Source organism: Pelodiscus sinensis, chromosome 11 (assembly GCF_052426305.1).
Source record: "Pelodiscus sinensis isolate ZL-2025 chromosome 11, ASM5242630v1, whole genome shotgun sequence".
NCBI lineage: Eukaryota > Metazoa > Chordata > Testudines > Trionychidae > Pelodiscus > Pelodiscus sinensis.
In genome coordinates this window covers 50,040,126-50,062,243 of record NC_143062.1, presented here as the reverse complement: position 1 = coordinate 50,062,243, position 22,118 = coordinate 50,040,126, and the positions used below count along the sequence as shown (strand labels likewise).

At 43.7% G+C, this 22,118-nt stretch overlaps 1 protein-coding gene across 16 annotated transcripts in view; it reads right to left on the bottom strand.

The window, feature by feature from the left end:
- Positions 1–22,118, bottom strand: part of FHIT (fragile histidine triad diadenosine triphosphatase) — a 1,114,957-nt gene that overhangs the window by 749,221 nt on the left and 343,618 nt on the right. For 2 of the 16 annotated variants that reach the window (XM_089781284.1, XM_089781286.1), the window contains one exon: positions 11,547–11,654. The exons of the other annotated variants lie outside the window; for them this stretch is intronic. The gene's annotated coding sequence lies outside the window, so the exon portion shown is untranslated. The remainder of the gene's footprint in view (positions 1–11,546; positions 11,655–22,118) is intronic. 16 annotated transcript variants of the gene reach the window in all.

The window sequence follows — 22,118 nt, the reverse complement described above, 5'->3', positions numbered from 1 at the left end:
CAGTAACAAAAATTAATTAATCCTTGGAGAGGTATGTGAGTACATACAGCAGTGGCCTTTCATCTCTAGTTGCCTTGATCAGGACTGTCAGTGAAACCTATCCAAAGGACTTACATTAATCTTCGTTGGGCGGCAGTCCATCCACCACCACCGTATGTCAGAATCTCATTCTCTCCGCGCGCACACAGTGGCTGTGCCTACACTGCAAAGTTTTTGCACAAAAACGGAGCATCCACACCTCAAGCACATTTTTGCACAAGAAAATTTACAGTGAATCAACAGAACAGAGGGGTTTTGTGGCATAGGTATTCCTCTTTCTACGAGGAGTAATTCCTTTTTGCGCAAGAGCTCTTGCAAAAAAAAGATGTGTGGGGGCGGGGAACAGGGGTTTTGTTGTGCAAAAAGAACCTATCAAAAGATGCACAGGTGCCCTGCTGGCCATTCTCTTCATGGCAATCACAGCTTTCTTGCAAGAGAGCATCCATGCAATCTGGATGTTCTCTTGCGCCAAAGCACATCGCTTTTCAGAGGCGCTTTTGCAGTGTGGATGTGCTCTTGCACAAGACGTTTTTGCGGAAGATGTCTTCCGCAAAAAGCTTCTTGTGCAAGAAGTTTGCAGTGTAAACACAGCCACAGACAGAGAGACAGACACACAGAGATGAACACTTTCAAGATTCGGGCCTTGATTCCGGAAAGCACTTAAGCACTTGTTTAAATTCATCCCTATTCTGGCCAGCACCTGAGCAGATGTGTAAACCCTGTTCAACCATTGTTTCAATTGCTACCCTGAGCTGTGTTCTTCCCTGCAGCTTTTAAGCCCAACTCAGAAACAACACAAAAGCAGCAGCCGTTGTAGAATCTCAGCCTCTGTTCTATCTATACTCACAAACACTCCCATTAGAGCAGCCACCGTGTGGAAAGTCACACTTTATAATACAGCTTTGTTTCCACCACTCTTGAACACAGATAATATTACTTACCGGCCTCACCAGGCTGTCGTGAGGCTTATCTGCTTCAAGTTTGTGAAGGACTCCAGAAGAAATGCACTGTGCAAACACAAAGCATCCTTAGGTATGCAGCAAACACCTACCAGCTGTGTCCTTCCAGTGGTTAGAAAAAAACCTACATGCTCCTTTCAGAACTAACTTCTCTGCTAGCCCCCACGCCACTAAGCCACTGCATTCTGGAAAGGAAATCAAGTTGTCCATAGGATTTAGGTGGTCAGCTTCAGAGACGGCTCAATTACTTCGCTCTTTCTAAAAGGCCTAGAAGCACAGTAATGATCGTCTTACTGTATATTTTTGAAATGGGCTTCTGTAGATTTGTTTGTCCATACGTGAGCGTTTGTTCACCAACTCCTCAACAGTAAAAGTTCGGCCTACCAAATTTGGTTTGCAGCTTCCTCTTCTCATAACTTAAAGCGGGGGTGGGGAACCTCAGGCCCAGGAGCCGGCTCCCCGAGGCTCAGGACAGTGGGGAACCTGCACTGGTGCTCCAGCCCCCCGCCTCATGGAGCTGGAGCATACACAATCTTGGAGGCTCTGGTATGAGAGGAGACTGTGGAAAGTGTCTCTCTCCTCATTTGGGAGACACAGTGAGGCAGTCCCCTCCCCCCCCCCCACTTCTCACTTGTGTGCCGCTCCCCCAACTGATTTTTCCGTGAGTCAGCGGCCACCGACTCAAAAAAGGTTCCCCACCCCAGAGTTAAAGCAAGGCCAGGGTTTGGTTGTGCCAAGACAATGGGATGTGCCTGGAATGCGACTGTACAGTTTAATTCTCTAACAGACCCCCTCCCCCTTTCTACTTTATGAGAAACAGCGTCCCACAGCAGGGCAACAAGAGGCCAGAAGATGGGGATTAGGACAGCTATAACCCCACTGGGCCAGCAGAGGGCAGGGGTGGAGAAAACGACAGCTATACGCTATACATTTCAGACCCTTTGTCTGTCTGACTGTCTGCCCCCCAGCCAGGGAACATGCACCCCTTCCCTGGCTGTGCCCACTGCAGCCATGAATGGGTGCTTCTCACTGGGCACCAAGCTGCTTCGGTGAGAGAGAGCTGGGGTTGTCCCTCTTTCCCCAGGACAGCCTGCATCCGAACCCCTCATCCCCAGCGCACCAAAAACCAAAACCCATCTGAGTGAAGGCCACAAGAAACGGCGGGTCAACGTTCTAGTAGCTGTTATACAGAGCCGGCTTCATCCAGGGGGCTCCCAAAGTTTTCTATCAACTCTGAAGTCTGATTTACAAGCTATTTACATGGGAATCATTTCACCCACCATGGCAATGCAGCCACCTTTGGGATGAAATGCAGCAACTGTATCAGATTTCACCGTACACCGGCAACCCAGGAAATTAATTGTCAGCATTTTCTGCCTACTAAAAGTAATTTAAAATATAGAATGATACACAAACCAGTGAGCTCCGGACCCTGCGGAGTGAAACTAGCAGTACTGTTAGTTACTAAACCCCCGTGGGGACACTGGCAGGTAGCAGACTGGTGAAGTGTTTCTTACGGTTTACATATTTCGATTGCCACTTTCCCACCTGTTTACAGCTTTTCAAGTCACCCAGGGAAAATTAAATGTTCTTCTTCTAGACCGAAGAGATGACGGTTTAGTGCTCTCTTGTGCAGAATTCAAGCATCAAGCAGCCCAAATCATTTTAAAACATGAAATGCTTTTCCTCCCTGGGAACAATGGCCTGGAACCCACGAGCCACACCCCAACTACACAGTACAATATTCGTCACTTATTTATTCTTTGCATTACAGGCAGGCCTGGAGTACCATTGCTTCGTACCCAGTTTCCACCCAGAGAGTCCAGGTTTTGGCTTCCATGTCCCAATGTCATATGGCAAGCCCTGATGTCTAGTTTTTTGATCGGGGGAGGATGGGTGGAGAAGGAAATCGGACCGTGGCGAGGGGTAAAGGAGCACAACAGGGGTGGGGGGCAAGACCTTGGGATATAAATAGACAAGATGGAGAAAAAGTAGGAGATAGAATGGAGGCACAATGAAGTTACAGGACTGAAATTGGGTCTTAGTGTCTCGTTTTAGACAGAACATTTAAGAATCAATCACTCATTTTCTATGTGGCTTGGGCTACACTGCAGGGTTTTTGCTCAAGAAGCATTTTGTGGAAGAGTTCTTGTGCAAAAACTTCTTGCGCAAAAGTGCATCCAGACCTCAAAGCGCATTGCAGAAGCGATGTGCTTTTGCGCAAGAGAGCATCCACATTGCACGGATATGGACACACTGCACAAGAAAGCTCTGATGGCCATTAACAGAATGGCCATTAGAGCACCTGTGCTTTTTCATATAGCGGTTTCTTGCGCAAAAACCCCTCCGGAGCATCCACACCTGCCTTTTTGTGCAAGAGCTGTAGTGCAAAAAGGAGTTCTCTCTCATGGGGAGAGGAATAACGCTACTGGCAAAAGCCCTCTGTGCTGTCAATTTTCTTGCACAAAAACGCACTTGACATGTGAACGCTCCACCAGTTTTTGCAGAAAAACGGATTTTTTGCGTAAAAATCGTGTACTGTAGACATAGCCTTTCTGTTTTACTAAAATCATGAAGGCAAATTACATTCGACAAAAAGAGACCAGCAAAATTTGGCTCCAGTTCTGAAAATTCGGGGGTATCAGATCTGAGATTTGGGTTCAGATCCATCTTAAAAGCAACCACACAAGAAAAGAAGGACCAGGGGCAGGCAGTATAGGCCTCTAGCCAGGAAATTGTTTACATGTTTGAATGGAGACTGAAGATGGCTACATTTTTTGCCACCTCCTCTGCCCCCATCATCCCGGAGATGGTCTCTGATACCAAACCTGAGATCTGATGCCCACGACTGAACATTGATTGAATGTGTTCGGATAATGCTTTTCCTTTCAACGGACACAATCAGATTAAGACATTGATTGACAAATACACATCAGCTAAGTTACTGAAACACACATCAACCTGCACATCAATATCCTTCTGTGCTTCTGTCAGCGTTTCCAACCCTCCCGGCTGGGCAAAGAGCCTACCAGAAAGGACACTGGTTTCCTGGTGGCTACTGAAAGCATTCCGCAAGATTCCAATAGGCTGCTAAAAGTCTGAATAATGGTGCTGCAGGGCTAAGGTGAGTTCCTACCTGCCCTGGCTCTGCACGGCTTCCTGAAGTGGCCAACACATCTGGCTCCTAGGCACAGGGCGGTCAATGAGGTCTGTGCACTGGGCGAGGAGGACAGTGCACAGACTCTGCAGCTCCTATTGGCCAGGAACAATGGCAAATGGGAGCTGCGAGAGGAAGGCAGGGGTAGCACACAACACCTTCTGGCTGCCCCTATGCCTAGGAGCTGAGGGGACATGCCACTCAATGTGGGAGCTGCCCAAGTGCCACCCAGACAGAGCCTACAACCCTCACTCCCTCCTACACCTCAGCCCCTGAACCCTTCATATCTGGCCCCACCCGAGAGCCTGCAATCCTAGCCAGAGTCTTCACCCCTTCCCACCCCCCTAACCCCCTGCCCCAGCCTGAGGGGGGGTGGGGGAGAGAGTGAGCGATGAGGGATCCGGGATGGAGCAAGTAGGGGTGAGGGCCTAGGGGAAAGAGTATTTGGTTTCGTGTTATAAGAGAAGTTGCCAATCCTTGTCTATGGCCAGACCTATTGTGAAGAGAAAGCCAGAGAAATTAGCGCTGTGTATATTCTTCCCAATATGACGAGAACATGGAGCAAGCCCAACAAACCTCCTGCATACAAGTGCGCAATTTTTGAACTTAAGTAGGCAGGCCAGGGAAATGCAGCTGCCAGAATCGACACAGTTTCTGGCATTCTTATGTACAATTTAACCACAAATCACAGCAAATCCTCTCTGGAGACAAACAGCAGCTGCTAGGAAAAGGCTTAGATCTGCAGTGGTGTTCATGCTATTTACAGTTCACTAGGAAGATGAGGAATGTAGTGCCCTTCTGCAAATCATCTCCCTGTATTTAAATGGTTTAAAGATTTATCAGGTTTACTTTCACTGCACTGAGCTCTCGGAGACCCAGGATTATTACTGGTGTTTTCTTTTTAATTGCTATCAGTTCACGGGGATAGGTGTAATAAATAGTCAGTAAGTTACAGCAGACCAAGTCAAAGGGAGAGTTCTGAAATGCAGACAAAAACCTAGCGGAAACTAAATAACCCTACTGAAAGGAGGAATTCACCACGCTCTAAACCAGCTAAGGGCAAAATGACAAACTGAGCTGGTGGGGCTATTTGGCTCCCACAATTTATTCTTTAATAACTTCTACTGTAATATTTCTAGGCACATCAAAGGACAATAAGAGGCTGATGTTGGTAATCCCTCTCACATATAAAAACTTTCATTACAGAGTGTTAAAGGCATCACTCTGTCTGAGAAATGGGAATTGATAGGGGTCGGCTTTTTTCTATCCTGGGGAAACATCTAAGGCTTTTTTTCATGGTGACGCTGAGTACTCTTGCCAGAATTTGTTCTGAAAGCAGCAGATGTGCAATATGATGAAAAATCTCTTTGATAAATGGGAAAAGGGAAAAAAAAAGTTCAGCAGGCCACTTTTCTGTGACAGACCTAGAAACTGCTTTCCATTCTAATTAGTTTTAAAATGTTGCTTGTAAACATTTTTCTATTTCTTCTCCCACCGTTGTCAGTACTAATTCTGACAAGAACATCTAGATTCAAACTTCTGCCCTGGTAAGAACAGGGTGAAGTAAGTTTTGGCTTCTTTTTATTTTTAAAGAATTACATATAGATATAAAATATAATAGGATATATATTTATATGTTAATATATAGATACACACTGCAGATGGAACCTCTGCCGTTTTATTTACACTTACTAAAATTGATTAAATTGTGCTCACGTGATTCCAATTTCAATTAAAAATGATATTTTTGTTCATTAATGGAGCTCAATAGTTGTGCATTGTGGTTGTGGCTTTAAAGGCAGCTGTAACCCAAGTCTATGCCAGAAAGGGTTCAAGTTGAGCCTCAGGGATGTTATTGCTGTATGGGTCTGTGCACTTAGGGATTCATGTCTGTACAAGTTAGCAAGATCCCATCTCAAATATATTTTCACATGGGTATCAGAATCCCTGAGAAGTCCAACAATAAAATGGGGGGAGGGGTTTGAGTATATAACTAGGATACATTTTTACTCTTCTGGTTTTTTAGGACTTGATTCTGCAAGGTATGGAAAATGCTCACCCCAACCCAGCACAGTCCTTAAGAACATGCAAACAGCCATACTGGGTCAGACCAATGGTCCACGTAGACCAAAATCCTGTCTTCAGACGGTTGCCAATGCCAAATGCTTCCGGCGGAATGGACAGAAGACGGCAGACTACTACGGCTTTTTGAGGGGGGTCAACAAACATGTGGACAAGGGGGATCTAGTTGATATAGTGCATTTGGATTTCCAGAAAACCTTTGACAAGATCCTTCACCACGGGCTCTTCAGCAAAGTAATTATCATGGGTTAAGGAGGAAGGTCCTATCATGGATTGATAACTGGTTAAAGACAGGAAACAAAGGGGAAGAATAAATGTAAGTTTTCCAAATGGAGAGAGATAACTTATTTATAAATGACCTAGAGAAAGGGGTAAGCAGTGAGGTGGCAAAATTTGCAAATGATACCCAACTGCTCAAGATAGTTAAGACCAAGGCAGACTTTGAAGAGCATCAAAAGGATCTCGCACAGCTGGCTGACTGGGTAACAAAATAGCAAATGATTTTAATGTTGACAAATGCAAAGTAATGCACACTGGAAAAAATAATCCTAACTATATGTTCAAAATGACAGGACTAATTTAGCTAGAACTACTCAAGACAGAGATCTTAGACTCATTGTGGACAGTTCTCTGAAAACATCCACTCAGTGTTCAGCAGCAGTCAAAAAGGCAAATAGAATGTCAGGAATCATTAAAAAAGGGATAGCAAATAAGACAGAAAATATCTTAATGCCTCTATATAAAATCATGGTATGGCCACATCTTGAATACTACGTACAGATGTGGTCACCTCATCTCAAAAAAACATCTCTTGGCATTGGAAAAGGGCAACAAAAATGAGTAGGGGTTTGGAACGGGTCCCATATGAAGAGGGATTAAAAATCCTTGGACTTTTCAGTTTAGAAAAGAGGAGACTAAGGGGGAATATGATACAGGTCTATAAAATCACGACTGGCATGGAAAAAGTGAATAAGCAAAAGTTACTTACTTATTCCCACAATACAAGAACTAGGGGTTACCAAATGAAATTAATAGGCTGCAGATTTAAAATAAACAAAGGCACGTTTTCCTTCACTCAGCGCAGTGTCAACCTGTGGAACTCCTTGCCAGAGGATGTGGTGAAGGCTAGGACTTTCACAGGGTTCAAAAAAGAGCTAGAGAGAGGTTAGGTCCATCAACAGCTATTAGCCAAGATGGTTAGGAATGGATTCCCTAGCCTGTGTTTCTCTGGAGGTAGGTGACGGGGGGGGGGGGGGGGAGAAGGGGGAGGGGGAGATTATGTGAGAATTACCAATTGTGTTCCCTCCTTCTGGGGCATCTGGTATTTGCCACTGTTGGCAGATAGGATAATGGGTTGGATTGACAAGAGAGCTCTCCCCTGTCAGGTCTAGCTTGTGACAGTCAAGAACCTGCTTAACTTTAGACATGTGAGTGGTTCCATGCGATGTCACTCAACCACACATTTGAGTGTTATGCTAGAACAGGCACAGTGGAGGATTCAAACCTTAACTTATTTTTAATGCAACTTGGAGGATTTGTTGGATAAAACACTGAGACTTAGCTCCTCAGGTTTAATCAGTGGAGTAACTGTGCTAGTCTGTAACCTTAAAAACGAGTAATCCTTTGGCACGTTGCAGACTTACCAAAATATATAGGATCATGAGCTTTCATGGGTGAAACCCACTTCATCAAATGCACTTACCTGATGAAGTGGGTTTTACTCATGAAAGCTCGTGATCCTATATATTTGAGGTAGTCTCCAAGGTACCACAAGACTGCTCATTGTTTGAGGAGCTAAATTATTTTCTTGATTATACCCTGGTAAATCAGATGAACAATCTGAAACCAATTGAGATATTTCTTTCAGTGCCTACGTTATGTGGGAAAACTATTGATCCAGACCTAGCTGATAGAGTTACCAACAATGGAACTGAATGCTAAAGGCTGCAAACAAGCGCCTACCTAATACAGACTACTTTTTTTTTTTTTTTTTTTTTTTACACACCCAGGATTCAACAGCTGTTTACTATAGCCTGACGAATTTAGCATTTGGGCCCATTTCTTCTCTGATTACTGTGGTGTACCTACAAAGTAGATCCATTGACTTCCACGGAGTTAGGTAAATATAAAACTGGCGTGAGAGAAGAAGCAGACCCTGTTTTAATAAACCCTTTGAAATTGATAAAAAGGAGTGCACCAGTAAAATGAGAGCTGACAGCTTTGATTAACGTAAGTGCATTTTCTCAGTTTCTATCTCATATCTATTGCAACTTATTTTATTTTTTACGCTCACATACATTGTGCTTGGTTTGTGATACTTAGCTCCATTTCTGAAAATAAATTTACCTCCCCACCTAACCCATCTCAATACTTCTATAAGTAGGTTTCAACTTCCTGGAGTGTTGGAAGTGAAATCAACATGTTGTATAGAGCTGAGTGAAACTGACTTTTGAGTTGGGTGGCTGAACCAAAAAGTCAAAAAACATTTAATTTGACCCATACCATTTTTAGTGTGTTTAATTTTCAGGGGGAGTGCTATGTTTTTGAGGTTTTTTTTTTTTTAATAAGCCTATTAAATTTTGAAAATGAACAATTTAATTTGAAAAACCATGTTAAAACGAAACTTTTTTTTCCCAATTGAAACTATTCATTGAATTTTACACACATTGGTGAATCGTTTTAGTTGACTCAGAACAGTATTTTTTGTTGAACAACATGTTTGAAGGATTTCAGCTAACTTAAGTAGTATATATTGAGTAATACATCTTGCCAGACATTGCTCATTATGAATGTTTCTTCAAAACATAAGGTGGTGAAGGAATAAGCGAGGTACAAAGGATGCATATTTTTAAACCCATGTCTAATAATGTAAGTATATATTAATCAAGAGGAACTAAATCCTTCAGAACTAACATGCTTAACTACTTTTAGTCTACTATAGGACTAAAAAGCCGTAAGTTAACAGAAAATGTGTCCGAAATATTTTAAAAGGTGTGAAGGAAGGGAAGCACCTGCTATATGGGACACCATGCTCTCAACTTTAACCACTTCATCATTAGGATTATTCTCTGTTTTTCATTAAAAGATTATGTGACTCTATTTCCATTAATTAGGCAGTTGTGATGAAGATGTGGGGATGTTCTGGAGCTGCCTCGGCCCAAGGGTGGGGAGGACAAAATTACTCCCCATTGACTATCGGAACGCTAACCAGAAGAAGCAACATTACATACAACTATTAACTGTAGAAAAGCTAAGTGCTAGGGAAAAAGTTTGCCCAAGGCAAGAAAAGTAGAAAGCTCCAATGGCCACCACTGGTGATAAGGAGGAACTGAGTGGGAGGAACATCAGTGGTGGTCTATATAACGCACCTTAACAGCACCACTCCAGGAGGTGCCACAACTGACCGACAGGTACCACTAGAAGAAAAACCTTCCGACAACTGTGCACGCAGCACGCGCACACCTTCTCGGATTTGATATAAGCATCACTCGAAGAATAAATCCAATCTGTCCCACTGGACAAGGACCTTAGTGGCAGCGTTTCAAAAGGTGTTCCTGAGTTTATCTTCTTTATGTTCATATATCAGGCTGCCTTTCATTTCCCATCTATGTACTAGGTAACCCCCTTGTGATATTTGCTGCATTTGATATCTTAAATATCATTAAGATGTATTTGAAGTCAAATCTTGATTCTTGACCCTGCCATTTTCTCACAACCTCCACCACTTGTCTTGGGTGACCGTCCTAAAATTTAGAATGATTTGGTCCTGGCCTGGAAGGGGTTCCTGCACTTAAGAGAGCACGTGCACAGTTTTGGAGACCTTGCTAGGCAAGACTGGGCTCACTATTTTCCTATTATTGCTGCTTCTCTTTGGCAGGAGGGTGTAAGATGTGCGTGAGGACAGACAGTCGATATTCACTTGAGCACTTCTATGACCACTCACAGCACGTGAAGTAAAACCATATTGAGGAAGTTATTCTACTTGTCACATGTACAGTCCTATTGACTGCACCAACACTACTGGTGTGAATGAGGTTGCTTGGGTGCATGTGTTTCCAGGATTGGGAAGAGTCAACTTTTGGGGACAGGACCCATAACTTCATACACAGCCTTGATCTGCAGTCACAAATGTCAATCGTCACCCTGACTGCTATTCTCATGCTCTAAGATAAGCAGGACCTGACACAGATAATGTTTGCAGTGTGCCCCACTGAAAGGTCTTTCAGTCCTTCCTGAACGGTCTACCACAAGAAACCCAATCTCTTCTTGTCTGGGGCTTTCACACCACCACATCGGAGTGGAATCCATGTTTAAACAATTGGACAAGACTGTCAAATCACAAACATTGGTGTAAAAATTGAAGGGTAGAAAGAGGCCCTAACCCTATTTCTAACACTTTGTTTTTCTCCTAGCTGACTTTTCACGTTGGCATCCTTTTAATTTATGCCACTGGCATTTATGCAGCTGTTAACTGAAGGTGCACCTGTCCTTGGCAGTATTACCGGGGCAGTAGTGTTTTACAAGGATGATCTGCTCTTGAACAGTTCTCTTGTGTGTTAGGCACTCACATGATTTCTTTAAATCCTAGACATATTTAAATCCTGACTCTTCCACCTCCTTTTGTTTTGAAGAGACAAAAGCCTCATTGGGAAGAAAGCAAATACTAGTGTCCAGTAGACTATCACACTGACTTGAAACTGGGCTTGCCAGGTGTCCGGTATTCACCCGGACGGTCCAGTATTTTTGCCTCCTGTCCAGTAAAAAAATTCAGAGAATACCGAATACCTGAGATGTCTGGTATTTTCTGGATGTTTCCCCATCCAGGAGGTGAAAATGCCGGGCATCTGGCAACCCTACAAACACTCAGCACTCAGCCCTGGGTCTTAGTGCTCAACCACTCCCCTGTTCCTATTCCTGCACTCATTCTTAAAAGGGTCATGCTGTTTTATTTTATTTTTTTGGCTTAAGTCCTTGGAGTCTTTTTTCCCCCCCTCAACAACTTTGGTCTCCCTCCCTTTCCCCTGCCCCCCCTCAACAGAATATTTTTCCCGGTGGTTTTTTTTGGGGGGAGGGGGTCGATATTTTTGTTTCAACCATCTGGCAACCCAACTTGAAACTAGAAAGCACATCACCTTTCCAGTATTGAACTCAGATGGATTCCCATTGACTTCACTGAGGGCCACCAGAATACTCAACACTTTTGAATGTTGAAAGTGGTTTTTAAATGCCCAGCTACAAACTTGAGAGACTTTAGGCATTTGTTTAAAAAAAAAAAGTGACCCTGGGAAAAAATTTCACATTCTTCTGACCTAGTGAAGCTGCTTTCAAGAGCTGAATGGAGCATGGCAGGTCGGTCCAAATACGTTCCTTTCAGCTGCACCTTCAGGCAAAAGATTTCTGTTCGCCCCTTCAGCCCTCTGAAATGACATCAGAAAAGTGTAGTAAAATGAATGCCTGAAACAAGCACCCAGGTAGCACAGGCCCAGTTTGAGGCCTAGCGAACAGTGGACAAACTGGGTTAATATAAAGCCAAGCTAAGCTATGAGCAAGAGGCAGGCCCCTGCTCACAGAACTGGGCACAAACAGGGCTGAGAGTGCAAAACACAAACTGGTAATTGGCCCAGGTGTAGAACAGTATTGGGACTAGGTATCAATTGTAGAACAGTAATTGGTACTAGTCATACTTTGAAAGCACATGGTACCACCAGCTCATGAAAAAGACCTTGGTACTGACACTCCCACAGATACAGACCCAGGCTGAGGAAAGGGTGTAAAATGACAGCATGATGGATAGAGATGATCTAACCAAACCATGAGGTACAGGGCGATGGGTGGTATCTAAGTACCGTGAGATACTGGTGGCAACTGGACACGTCAGGAGCGATGTATAACTTTTTTATACCTGTATATAAAAAGTGGTGTCTTGGGGAGGAGTGTCTTAGGGAGGACAGTCTTTGTATGACCCGGGGACAGTGGGACTTTCTGCTGAGTGAGTCATTCCATTGTTCTGAGTACATATGCATAGTGGTTCAGTAGAGTCTACTGACAACTGTTACTGAATTTCGCTTGACAACACACCTGGCCAGGCACCTTCGATCCTTGTCTGGTTTGTGGTCTTTAGGGGCTCTCTCGGGGGCTGCTGTGGTGACTAATTGTGCAACTCAACGCGACCCACATCACTGAGCACAGATGCACACACACAATCTACTGATTATCATCATCGATGGAGCCAGAGACCTGTCCGGACACCATGATAGTAAATCCCGAGCTTACTACATCGGTGACCCAACAGCAAAAAGGATTCACCAGGCATGAATCTCAACCTCTGCACATAAAGAAGAGGGTCAGATGCCCCAGTGGCACTGGCCTACAACCACGTTTTCTTAAGGCCCTTTCCTCTCCCTCAAGAAGTTTAGAAAAAAAATGCATGCTCTTCCTTCAGTCTCTCTTTGTAGGGCACAAGAATGTGGATACTTCCCCATTCGGATGTAATCATGATAACAATGCAGTGTTTCTGGTCTATTAACCAGGGTGGTGTTATCCATGTAACCGTGAAGGTTCCTGTGAGGTTCTATGTCCAGAGGCTTGCTAAGCCCCAGATATATTGTGCGCGCTGCATTTGCCTTCTCCACCCAATCTGTTACTGCCTTGGAAAAAGCTTTCAGGTTATTTTGACATGATCTGTATTTTGTAAATCTGTGTTGACTGCAACTCAATAAGTCCCTCCACTACATATTTCTACAAATCAATTCTCTTATTATGTTTTCTACGCTTTTATCTGCAGTACGAGGCAGGCTCATCGACCTATCATTATCCCAGCTGTCCTGCCAGTCCAATGTGAAGGGTGGCATGGCACTAGCCTTTCTATATAGCTAGAGCATCACTGCTGCTTCCCAAGTTGCTTCAAAAATTATTGCCAATATCTTCGAGATGACCTCCTTCAGTACAACTCTGGGCCAGTGCAATTCAGGACTAAATGTCTCTCTCTGGAAATTTCTATTCTGGGCCAAGTTTATCAGAGATGCAAGTCCATGGAAATCCATTCTCCAGGGATATCAATGGCCTTCCACCAGAGAGCAGTTTGGACCTCTGTTATTTATTCATTCACTCTTGATTTTAATTCCTTCACTGCCTCGCTTGCCTCCTTCTTATCAATAAATTCAGTAATCTGATTTCTCATTTTGTCTTTCCTTTTTAGAAGTGATTCTGCCTCCATACTGTGTGTAGAAACCTCTCCTATTTTGTTTCTCTTCTTCAGCTAATTTTGATTTCTGGACAACTTACATCTCTCCTACAACTTTTCCTATGTAGGCTGCTAAAAAGATGCATACAAACATTTTGTAATTCTACTGACTGACCGCCTTTCTATCCCATTGGACTTACAGAGACACATTTTCGAAAGGTAACTTATTTTGGGTGCTTCCTTTTTGTGATTATCTAAGATGAAGCATTCAAGGGATGTCATTTTCAGACAGCAGATGCTCACCACTTTATTATTTGCAGTAGTATTTATTTACTTACCACTCATATAAGCTTTGATATACTAATCAAAGTCATCCTTTCCCACAACCTCACTAGTTCTCACACAGGCATGAGTGTGTCATGCAAATCTATCCCCAACATTCAATTACTTTTGTTGCCTAAACTGTATAAGGAAAAAGTCATTAACTCTTTTCTCAGGTACTATGGAAACTTCCCACATGTGACAAGCTTGCAAAACGCAGTACATAACAATCTGACCTGCTGAATATTTCCACCTAGGGCCCTATTTTCAATTTGGTGTACTACAGGAGGTCTTAAGAAGTACGTAAAAGATAGGGAGGTTCTCTTTGCTCTCGCTAATCCCCTCTTTTTTGTGTGCATCCTGTCTTCATTACAGCCAAGGCATTCACAGCTACTCCAAAGACTAGAGTGGTTAAGTCTTTTCAACAACAGTGGTACAGAGTCAGTAATATAAATAAATCATTCATTCTGATGTATCAATACAAATCGCTCATTAAGCTGTGACAGGACTGACGAACGAGGAGCCTAGAGATGGGAAGACGTGCAGATTTCTGAATATTACATCCTGGAATGTATGAGCTTTCAGAGAAATTCAATTAAGAAATCAGCCAACCAACCACCTCCATGTTTGCTTTTCCAGTTGGTTTTTTCTTCTACTCTCATGCAACTGAGGATTTCATTAATTGTGTCTCCATCTAGTTCCCAATATTTTCATTGATTGGACGCTAATAGCATGTGTCACCGCAGCCCTGAGGTGTGGCTGGAGCATTCTCTCTACTACCTGCTGCTTAGCATGGCTTCCGCCTTCTCACTTCAGAGGGCAGCTTCCTGAATTCTGTATCCTGGCACATGGTGTCTCTACCCACAAAGGCTCCGTCCATGCCTGGAACGCAAGGGATGCCATCCTTGGGAAATGTTTACTACCAAACATACCAGGAGTGCAGTTCAATGTACCAAGGATAAAATAAGCATCCCAGTCCCCGAAGTAGCAAAAACGGCAATGAGGAACTTTATTACATCCAACGAACAGAGGAAGAAAGAATGAAGATGAATAGGCATAACGGGGGGGGGGGGGGGGAAGCAACAATAACTTAAATCTTCCACCTGCCAACACTTCCTCAGGGAAGCGGTCTTGTGGCTGAGCAGAAAAACAAGATGGCCACCAGCAAAAAAAGCCTCTTCTTAAAGGGGCCATGCTGATTTTTTTTGCTTAACTGCTGTTGGAGGCCCCTTTTTTTGCTCAACAACTTAGGTCTCCCCCTTCCCCCCCCCAACAGAATTTGTTCCTGTTTTTTGGGGGGGGTGGGGGATGGAGGGGTGTTCAGTATTTTTGGCTAAACCATCTGGCAACCCTACGCATGAAGGAGGCTTCAGTACATTTTCTTTCCATCTACTCTTGTCTTTGGGTCAACGTTGCTTTGTGTGTTTCTGTTCCCTTTAGCTGCTATGTTGCTTTGATCACAGCTGATCTTTCAGAAGGGATCAGCAGAACTACAGATAAAATCAATCCATTTTTAAACCTCCCCTTAAGGGTAGGTTATATCACTTAATTGGGTTTTAACATCTCACTCTGAAGCATCTGATACAGGCTGTTCAGAAACACGACAGTGGACCAGATGATGCACTGGTGGGAGCCAACGTGATGATTCCTATATTCTGACAAAAGTAATTAAAAGAAACCCACATTGTTTTGTTGCCTTTGAAATAACATGGATCATACAAAAAATTAACAATTTGCATTTTTGACATGCCTTGAGACCTGGCAGATCCAGTACTTCACCATTAAAATAACTCAGACGGTCCCCTGGTTTTATTTAATTAATTAATATTGGTTTACCTGAAGCTATCCATACACATGCAGATCATTTTAACGTGTATACACATTTTAATGTGTCAAGGAAGGAAACTTTCTCTTGCAATAGTGTCCATTAGGTTATTAAATACCTCAGAAAAGTATTTTTTGACCTGATGGTCCGTGGTTGGGTTTAACTCTCACTAAACACATTTTCTGCACAGCAAGTCAAAGGACACTTAATTTTTTTCACTAAGTGGCAGCATTGTGTGTCATCTGTCAGCACAAAGACTTCAAAGACAAGGAAAACTGGAGCATAATTTGCATTAGGGAGCGCAGAAAAGCATCACCCAGCCAACTACCGTAAGTGAACAGACTTCCTGGCAGCATTTGAAAGGGTAGCCAGTTCTCAACCTCTTCCTACTGAAGAAAAGGCAAAACAGAGGTGGGAGAAAGTTATCAACTTCCAGTGAAAACGGAGAACAAAATAGCCAACTCATTCTAAACAAAGCCATTCATTTACAGTGGTATTTTAACAGAATTTTTTCTAAGCACTGAAATAGGTTGACTTGTCAAGTGCAAGCTATGTATGGAGATTAAATGGCATTTGGGGAGATGGATCAGATTTATTTTACAGAATCGTGTGCAGTGACTGGAGGTCTCTCAAGCAGGAAGATATTAAGCACTGCCTGCTAACTTAGTTAAAAGGCACCATGTCCCCTGACAAGCTGAATGCCAAGACCTTAGGTGCTCTTTTTTCAAAGGGCAAAGGATTATTACTTTCCTACAGTGCGATAGATTTCATTCTAATTCATTGTCAGACTGTACCTAAAATTAAGCCGCATGCGCATTTCTGGTTTCTTTGACTTGCTCCAACAAAGCTCAGGTTAACTCAGAGAATCCAAAATCAGTACCTGGGCTAGAGTTTGCAATTCATCCAAGATCTAGACAGGCTGGTGCTTGGCCCAGCTCTGAGCAAGGGATGATATGTAAGATGCACCACCCAAGAGGTAGCCATAGGAACAACTGTTATCTAGGCTGTGACTCAATTCCTCCTCTGCATCCGCCTTGCAATGGAATGAATGTGAGGCTGGATTGTAGGAGTGCTGATGGCCAATGTGCTGCATAGCTGGGGCTGGAGAGGAGGGAGGATGGAGCCATAGCACCAGTGCTCACCACCCACTTGCTCTTGGGAAGCAAGGGAAGCCATCAGGCACAATGTAACCCACCTGCTTTTGCGTGCCCAGTCCCAGGGCTCAGGTGGGAAACACAGGGGCCAACGGAGAGTTCTGACTCCCCACCGTTCCCTCAAACCCACTTGCAGGCCAAGCCAACAGGCTCTTTCTGTAGCGCCGAGCAGCTTGCACATTAGGCTGACACACCTCTGTTAGAACAGCCCCTCTTCTGTTGTCTTTTGGCATTTCTAGACATAGAACAAGGCAAGTACAACAACATGAAGCCACAAATGGGCAGCGGGTATAATAGGCCAGGGAAGGCATGCTGCTGGACAACTGAGCCATGGCAGCCCTCATTCCCCGTGATCCCCACACCTCCTTCACCCCAAAGATCTCCACTGGTCACCACGTCCCTCCTCCTGGGGATAGAGGAGTGAGGAGTGATGCATAGGTGCAGCAGGGGAGGAGGCCTTCAGGGCAGGGGAGGAGGCCTTCAGGGCAGGGGGAGCTAGTGCTTGGGGAAGAAGAGGCTCCTGGCTCAACCAGATACTGGGGCCGGTCCTGTGCTCAGGGTCCAGCGTCATGAGTCAGGGCTCCGGCTTGGGCAGGCAAGCCATGGCTCCTCTGGTCTAGGAGGCCCCTTAGGGAGTCTCCTTTTACAGGGGGAACATGGGCCTCTGGCACGTGGGTCTCAGGCAGAAGGGGTGAGGAATGGCCCGTGGGTTTACCCCTCCAAAGCAGGGATTCACCCACTGCCCATGAAACCATGGACAATTCTGTTTTCAGAAGCCAGAAGCAGTGGTAGCCTTTCCCTGTCATGCAGACTATTTCCTATATAAACAGTCCCTCACCTCAGCCAGGCCTACACTGTCACCTTAATGACCAAGTCCTGTTGGGCCTCTGCCATCCTACAGAGATGAATGGGCTGGAAGAAAGAACCTGATCCAAGGGTCACTGAAGTTAATTGGAGTCTTTTCAGCTTTGGATCAAGCTCCAGATGTGGTTGGAATCCATTTCTAAAGTAGCTGGGTTGGCCAAGAAACACCAATTGCACGTCCTAAGAAATTGCCATGATCTGAAATGTGCTTTACACACAGGAACAAGACAGGAACTTCTGATATTTTTCAAAGGCTACAGGGAGATTATAACCTTGCGGTTACAGCAATAGCATATTCTGTGGAAACCCAAGTTCCAGGCCTGATTTACTGTAGAGTTTGCCATCCCACTCCGAAAATCAACAGCAGCAATCTCCCAATGGTCCCAGTCAGTTCTCTAACCACCAGGCTATTGAGTATTTGAGTCCTCCTCCTCCCCCTCTCCAAGACTGAAGAAAGCCTCCTATTAAAAAGGTCACCAAAACACACACTTTTCCACTCAACATTTCCATTGTGTTGAAAACTGACCAGCTCTATTTCAGAATTTACTGACATGTCTGGGAATAAACTAAGAGATGCAATTATAAAGTTTATTTATTGACCTGGGCTTTAAGAAAAAAGGGAACAGCAACAGAATGACTCATGTTTGTCTGTGCTAGGAAGATGAATCATTTGGGCTTACTACACAAACCACTACAGATGCAGCTACACGTAACAAACTACACCCAAATGTCTAATATTTCAGCAGCTTGATTTTTATCGCTCGATATGCATGTATAGCCTCAGAGTTTGCCTATGAGAGAGAGAGTTTAATTGCCTCTCAGGATTCCCAAGAAAGGTAAGAGGTAGATTTTTAAAACAAAACTGTCCTTATCGAAACCAATGCTTTATTTTAATTCAGTTTATTGTTTTCAACCGAATGTTTCCTTTTGAAAATTCAGGCCATAAACTAAGGAAAGAAGAATCTTATAGTTCTCATTTACAATAGAAAGCCAAGGACTGTGAAGATTCAAATTTATTCTTCCAATGCAAAAATTAATGATGCATTATGACGTAATGGAAGTAGAGGATGGCCAGGCCATGTGGGGACCATGTGGGTATTAATAATAACCAGAATCAATAGACCATTGATATCAGTGGAGCTACACCAATTTACAATGGCTGAGAACATATGAGCAGCCAGACTGGGTCAGACCAAAGGTCCATCTAGCCCAGTGTCCTGTTTGCTGACCGTGGCCAACACCAGATGCCCCAGAGGGAGTGAACAGAACAAGTAACCATCAAGTGATTCATCCCGTCATCCATTTCCAGACCCCGACAAACAGAGCCTAGGGACCCCATTCCTACCCATCCTGGCTAAATCTGGCCCAGGGTGTCTAATTATTCGCAAAGACACATTGTACCATGACACCAACTGAACTACCCAGAAGTCGTCTAACTCTAATTGTATTTCTCTAGTTTCCTGCAAATTACATCCTCCTACTGCAGCTATTTTTAGACACCACCCACAAGGGCAAAACCTGCAGCCATTAAAATACTCACACACATGCACCGAACCCAACTAAATTCTCCACAAGCTAGCTAGGCTCGTAGCAAGTACAGAAGCTGTACAAGGAGTTGGCATCTACTCCCACTTCTGTGTCTCAGGTTTGACACAACTGTTACTTAGAACACGCTTGGGTAAACCTATTACGGCACCCAGAGTTCAGGGAGAGGTTGGCTCGGAGTTCCATTACAATCCCTAGCAGTTTAAAGGATAGTTGCTGTGCCATAATCTAAAATAAATTGCTTTTCACAAGGAGCCATGTAAGCGCTCACGCTGCAGCACGGAGGAGGCTGCTGCCTTTCTCTCATCTAAAATTCTAACAGCGCAATAGCTCTGCCTTTGAGCTTGTATCCTACCCTCGAAACAGTATTAGTTCACTCTGCGGGTTTTGCTCATTCTCCTTGCACTCAGCGTGTGTTCCAAAAAGAATGCTGCGGGGGAGGTTTTGTTTCTAAAAAGTCTGTTTCTCCCCCCCAAAACCATCGCCATTATTTGGAAAGCAGTCATTATTTCGCATCATCTTCACTCCCTACCCTTACTTCTCTATGTTTGGCTTCACCAAGCAGGATGAATAACCATGCACAGGGCCAGGTAGGCAGGCAGAGCTTCAGAGTCTCAATGCGTGGATGGAGACGATGGTGTAGGGAAGAGGGGTTTAGATTTATTAGGAACTGGGGACACTTTTGGGAGAGGGGGAGCCTATACAGGAAAGATGGGCTCCACCTAAACCAGGGTGGAGCCAGACTGCTGGCACTAAACATTAAAAAGGCCGTAGAGCAGTTTTTAAACTAAGAGATGGGGGAAAGCCGATTGGTGCAGAGATGCACGTAAATCGGAGGGAGACTTCTCTTAGAGGAGAATCCGTTGATAGAGATTCTCTAAGATATAGTCAGAAAGAGAGGAGGGGAGAGGGCAAACCATGGGCCAGAGCAGACAAACAACCGCATATAAATTAATCCAATGCATCAGGGAAGGGCACACAAATAAGCAGTAGCAAATTTTTCAAGTGCTTGTACACAAATGCTAGGAGTCTGACTAATAAGATGGGTGAACTAGAGTACCTCATATTAAATGAGGACATTGACATAACAGGCATCACCAAAACCTGGTGCAATGAGGAAAATCTGTGGGACACAATCATACCGGGATATAAAATATATAGAAAGGATAGAGCAGGCCGGGTGGGTGGCGGAATGGCACTGTATGTGAAAGATAATGTAGAATCAAATGAAATAAAAATATTAAATGAATCAACACGTTCCATAGAATCGCTATGGATAGTAATTCCATGCTCCAATAATAAGAAATTAGCAGTAGGGATATATTACCGACCACCTGACCAGGACAGCAATACTGACATTGAAATGCTGAGGGAGATTAGAGAAGCTACCAAAATAAAGAACTCTATAATAATGGGGCATTTTAATTATCCCCATATTGACTAGATACATGTCACCTCAGGAAGAGAACCAGAGATAAAATTTCTCAATGGATTAAATGACTGCTTCTTGGAGTAGCTGGTGCAGGAACCCACAAGGGGACAGGCAATTCTCGACTTAGTCCTGAGTGGAGTGCAGGATCAGGTCCAGGAAATAACTGTTACAGGACCACTTGGGAATAATGACCATAATATAATAACATTCAACATTCCTGTGGTGGGAAGAACACCTCAGCAGTCCAGCGCCCTGGCATTTAATTTCAAAAAGGGGAATTACACAAAAATGAGGAGGTTAGTTAAACAGAAATTAAAAGGCACAGTGACTAGAGGCAAATCCCTGCAAGCTGCATGGAAACTTTTTAAAGACACCATAATAGAGGCCCAACTTAAATGTATACCCCAAATTAAAAAACATAGCAAGAGACCTAAAAAAGTGTCACCGTGGCTTAACCACCATGTAAAAGAAGAAGTGAGGGACAAAAAGGCATCTTTTAAGAAGTGGAAGTCCAATCCTAGTGATGTAAATAGAAAGGAACATAAACACTGTCAAATCAAGCGTAAAAATGCAATAAGAAAAGCAAAAAAAGACTGAGGAACAGCTAGCCAAAAACTCAAAAAGAAATAACATGTTTTTTTTAAGTACATTAGAAGCAGGAAGCCTGCTAAAAAACCCATGGGTCCCCTAGATGATCGAGCTATAAAAGGAGCAATCAAGGACGATAAAGCCATTGCAGAGAAACTCAATGATTTCTTTGCTTCAGTCTTCACAGCTGAGGATATTGGGGAGATTCCCGAATCTGCACCGTCCTTTGTGGGTGATGAATCTGAGAAACTGTCCCGGATTGAAGTGTCATTAGAGGAGGTTTTGGAACAAATAGAAAAACTTAATATTAACAAATCTCCGGGACCGGATGGCATTCATCCAAGGGTTCTAAAAGAACTCAAATGGGAAATTACTGAGCTATTATCTGTGGTTTGTAACCTATCCTTTAAATCGGCTTCCGTACCTAATGACTGGAAGGTAGCCAACGTGACACCAATATTTAAAAAGGGCTCTAGAGGCAATCCTGGCAATTACAGACCGGTAAGTCTAACTTCAGTACCGGGCAAATTAGTAAAAACAATAGTGAAGAATAAAATTGTGAAGCATGTAGAAGAACATAATTTGTTGGACAAAAGTCAGCATGGTTTCTGTAAAAGGAAATCCTGTTTTACTAATCTATTACAGTTCTTTGAAGGGGTTAACAAACATGCGGACAAGGGGGATCCAGTAGATATAGTATACGTGGATTTTCAGAAAGCCTTTGACAAGGTCCCTCAGCAAAGGCTCTTGTGTAAATTACATGGCCATGGGATAAAAGGGAAGGTCCTTTCTTGGATTGAGAACTGGTTAAAAGACAGGAAACAAAGGGTAGGAATAAATGGTAAATTTTCAGATTGGAGAGGGGTAACTAGTGGTGTCCCCCAAGGGTCAGTCCTGGGACCAATCCTTTTCAACTTATTCATAAATGATCTGGAGAAAGGGGTAAACAGTGAGGTGGTAAAGTTTGCG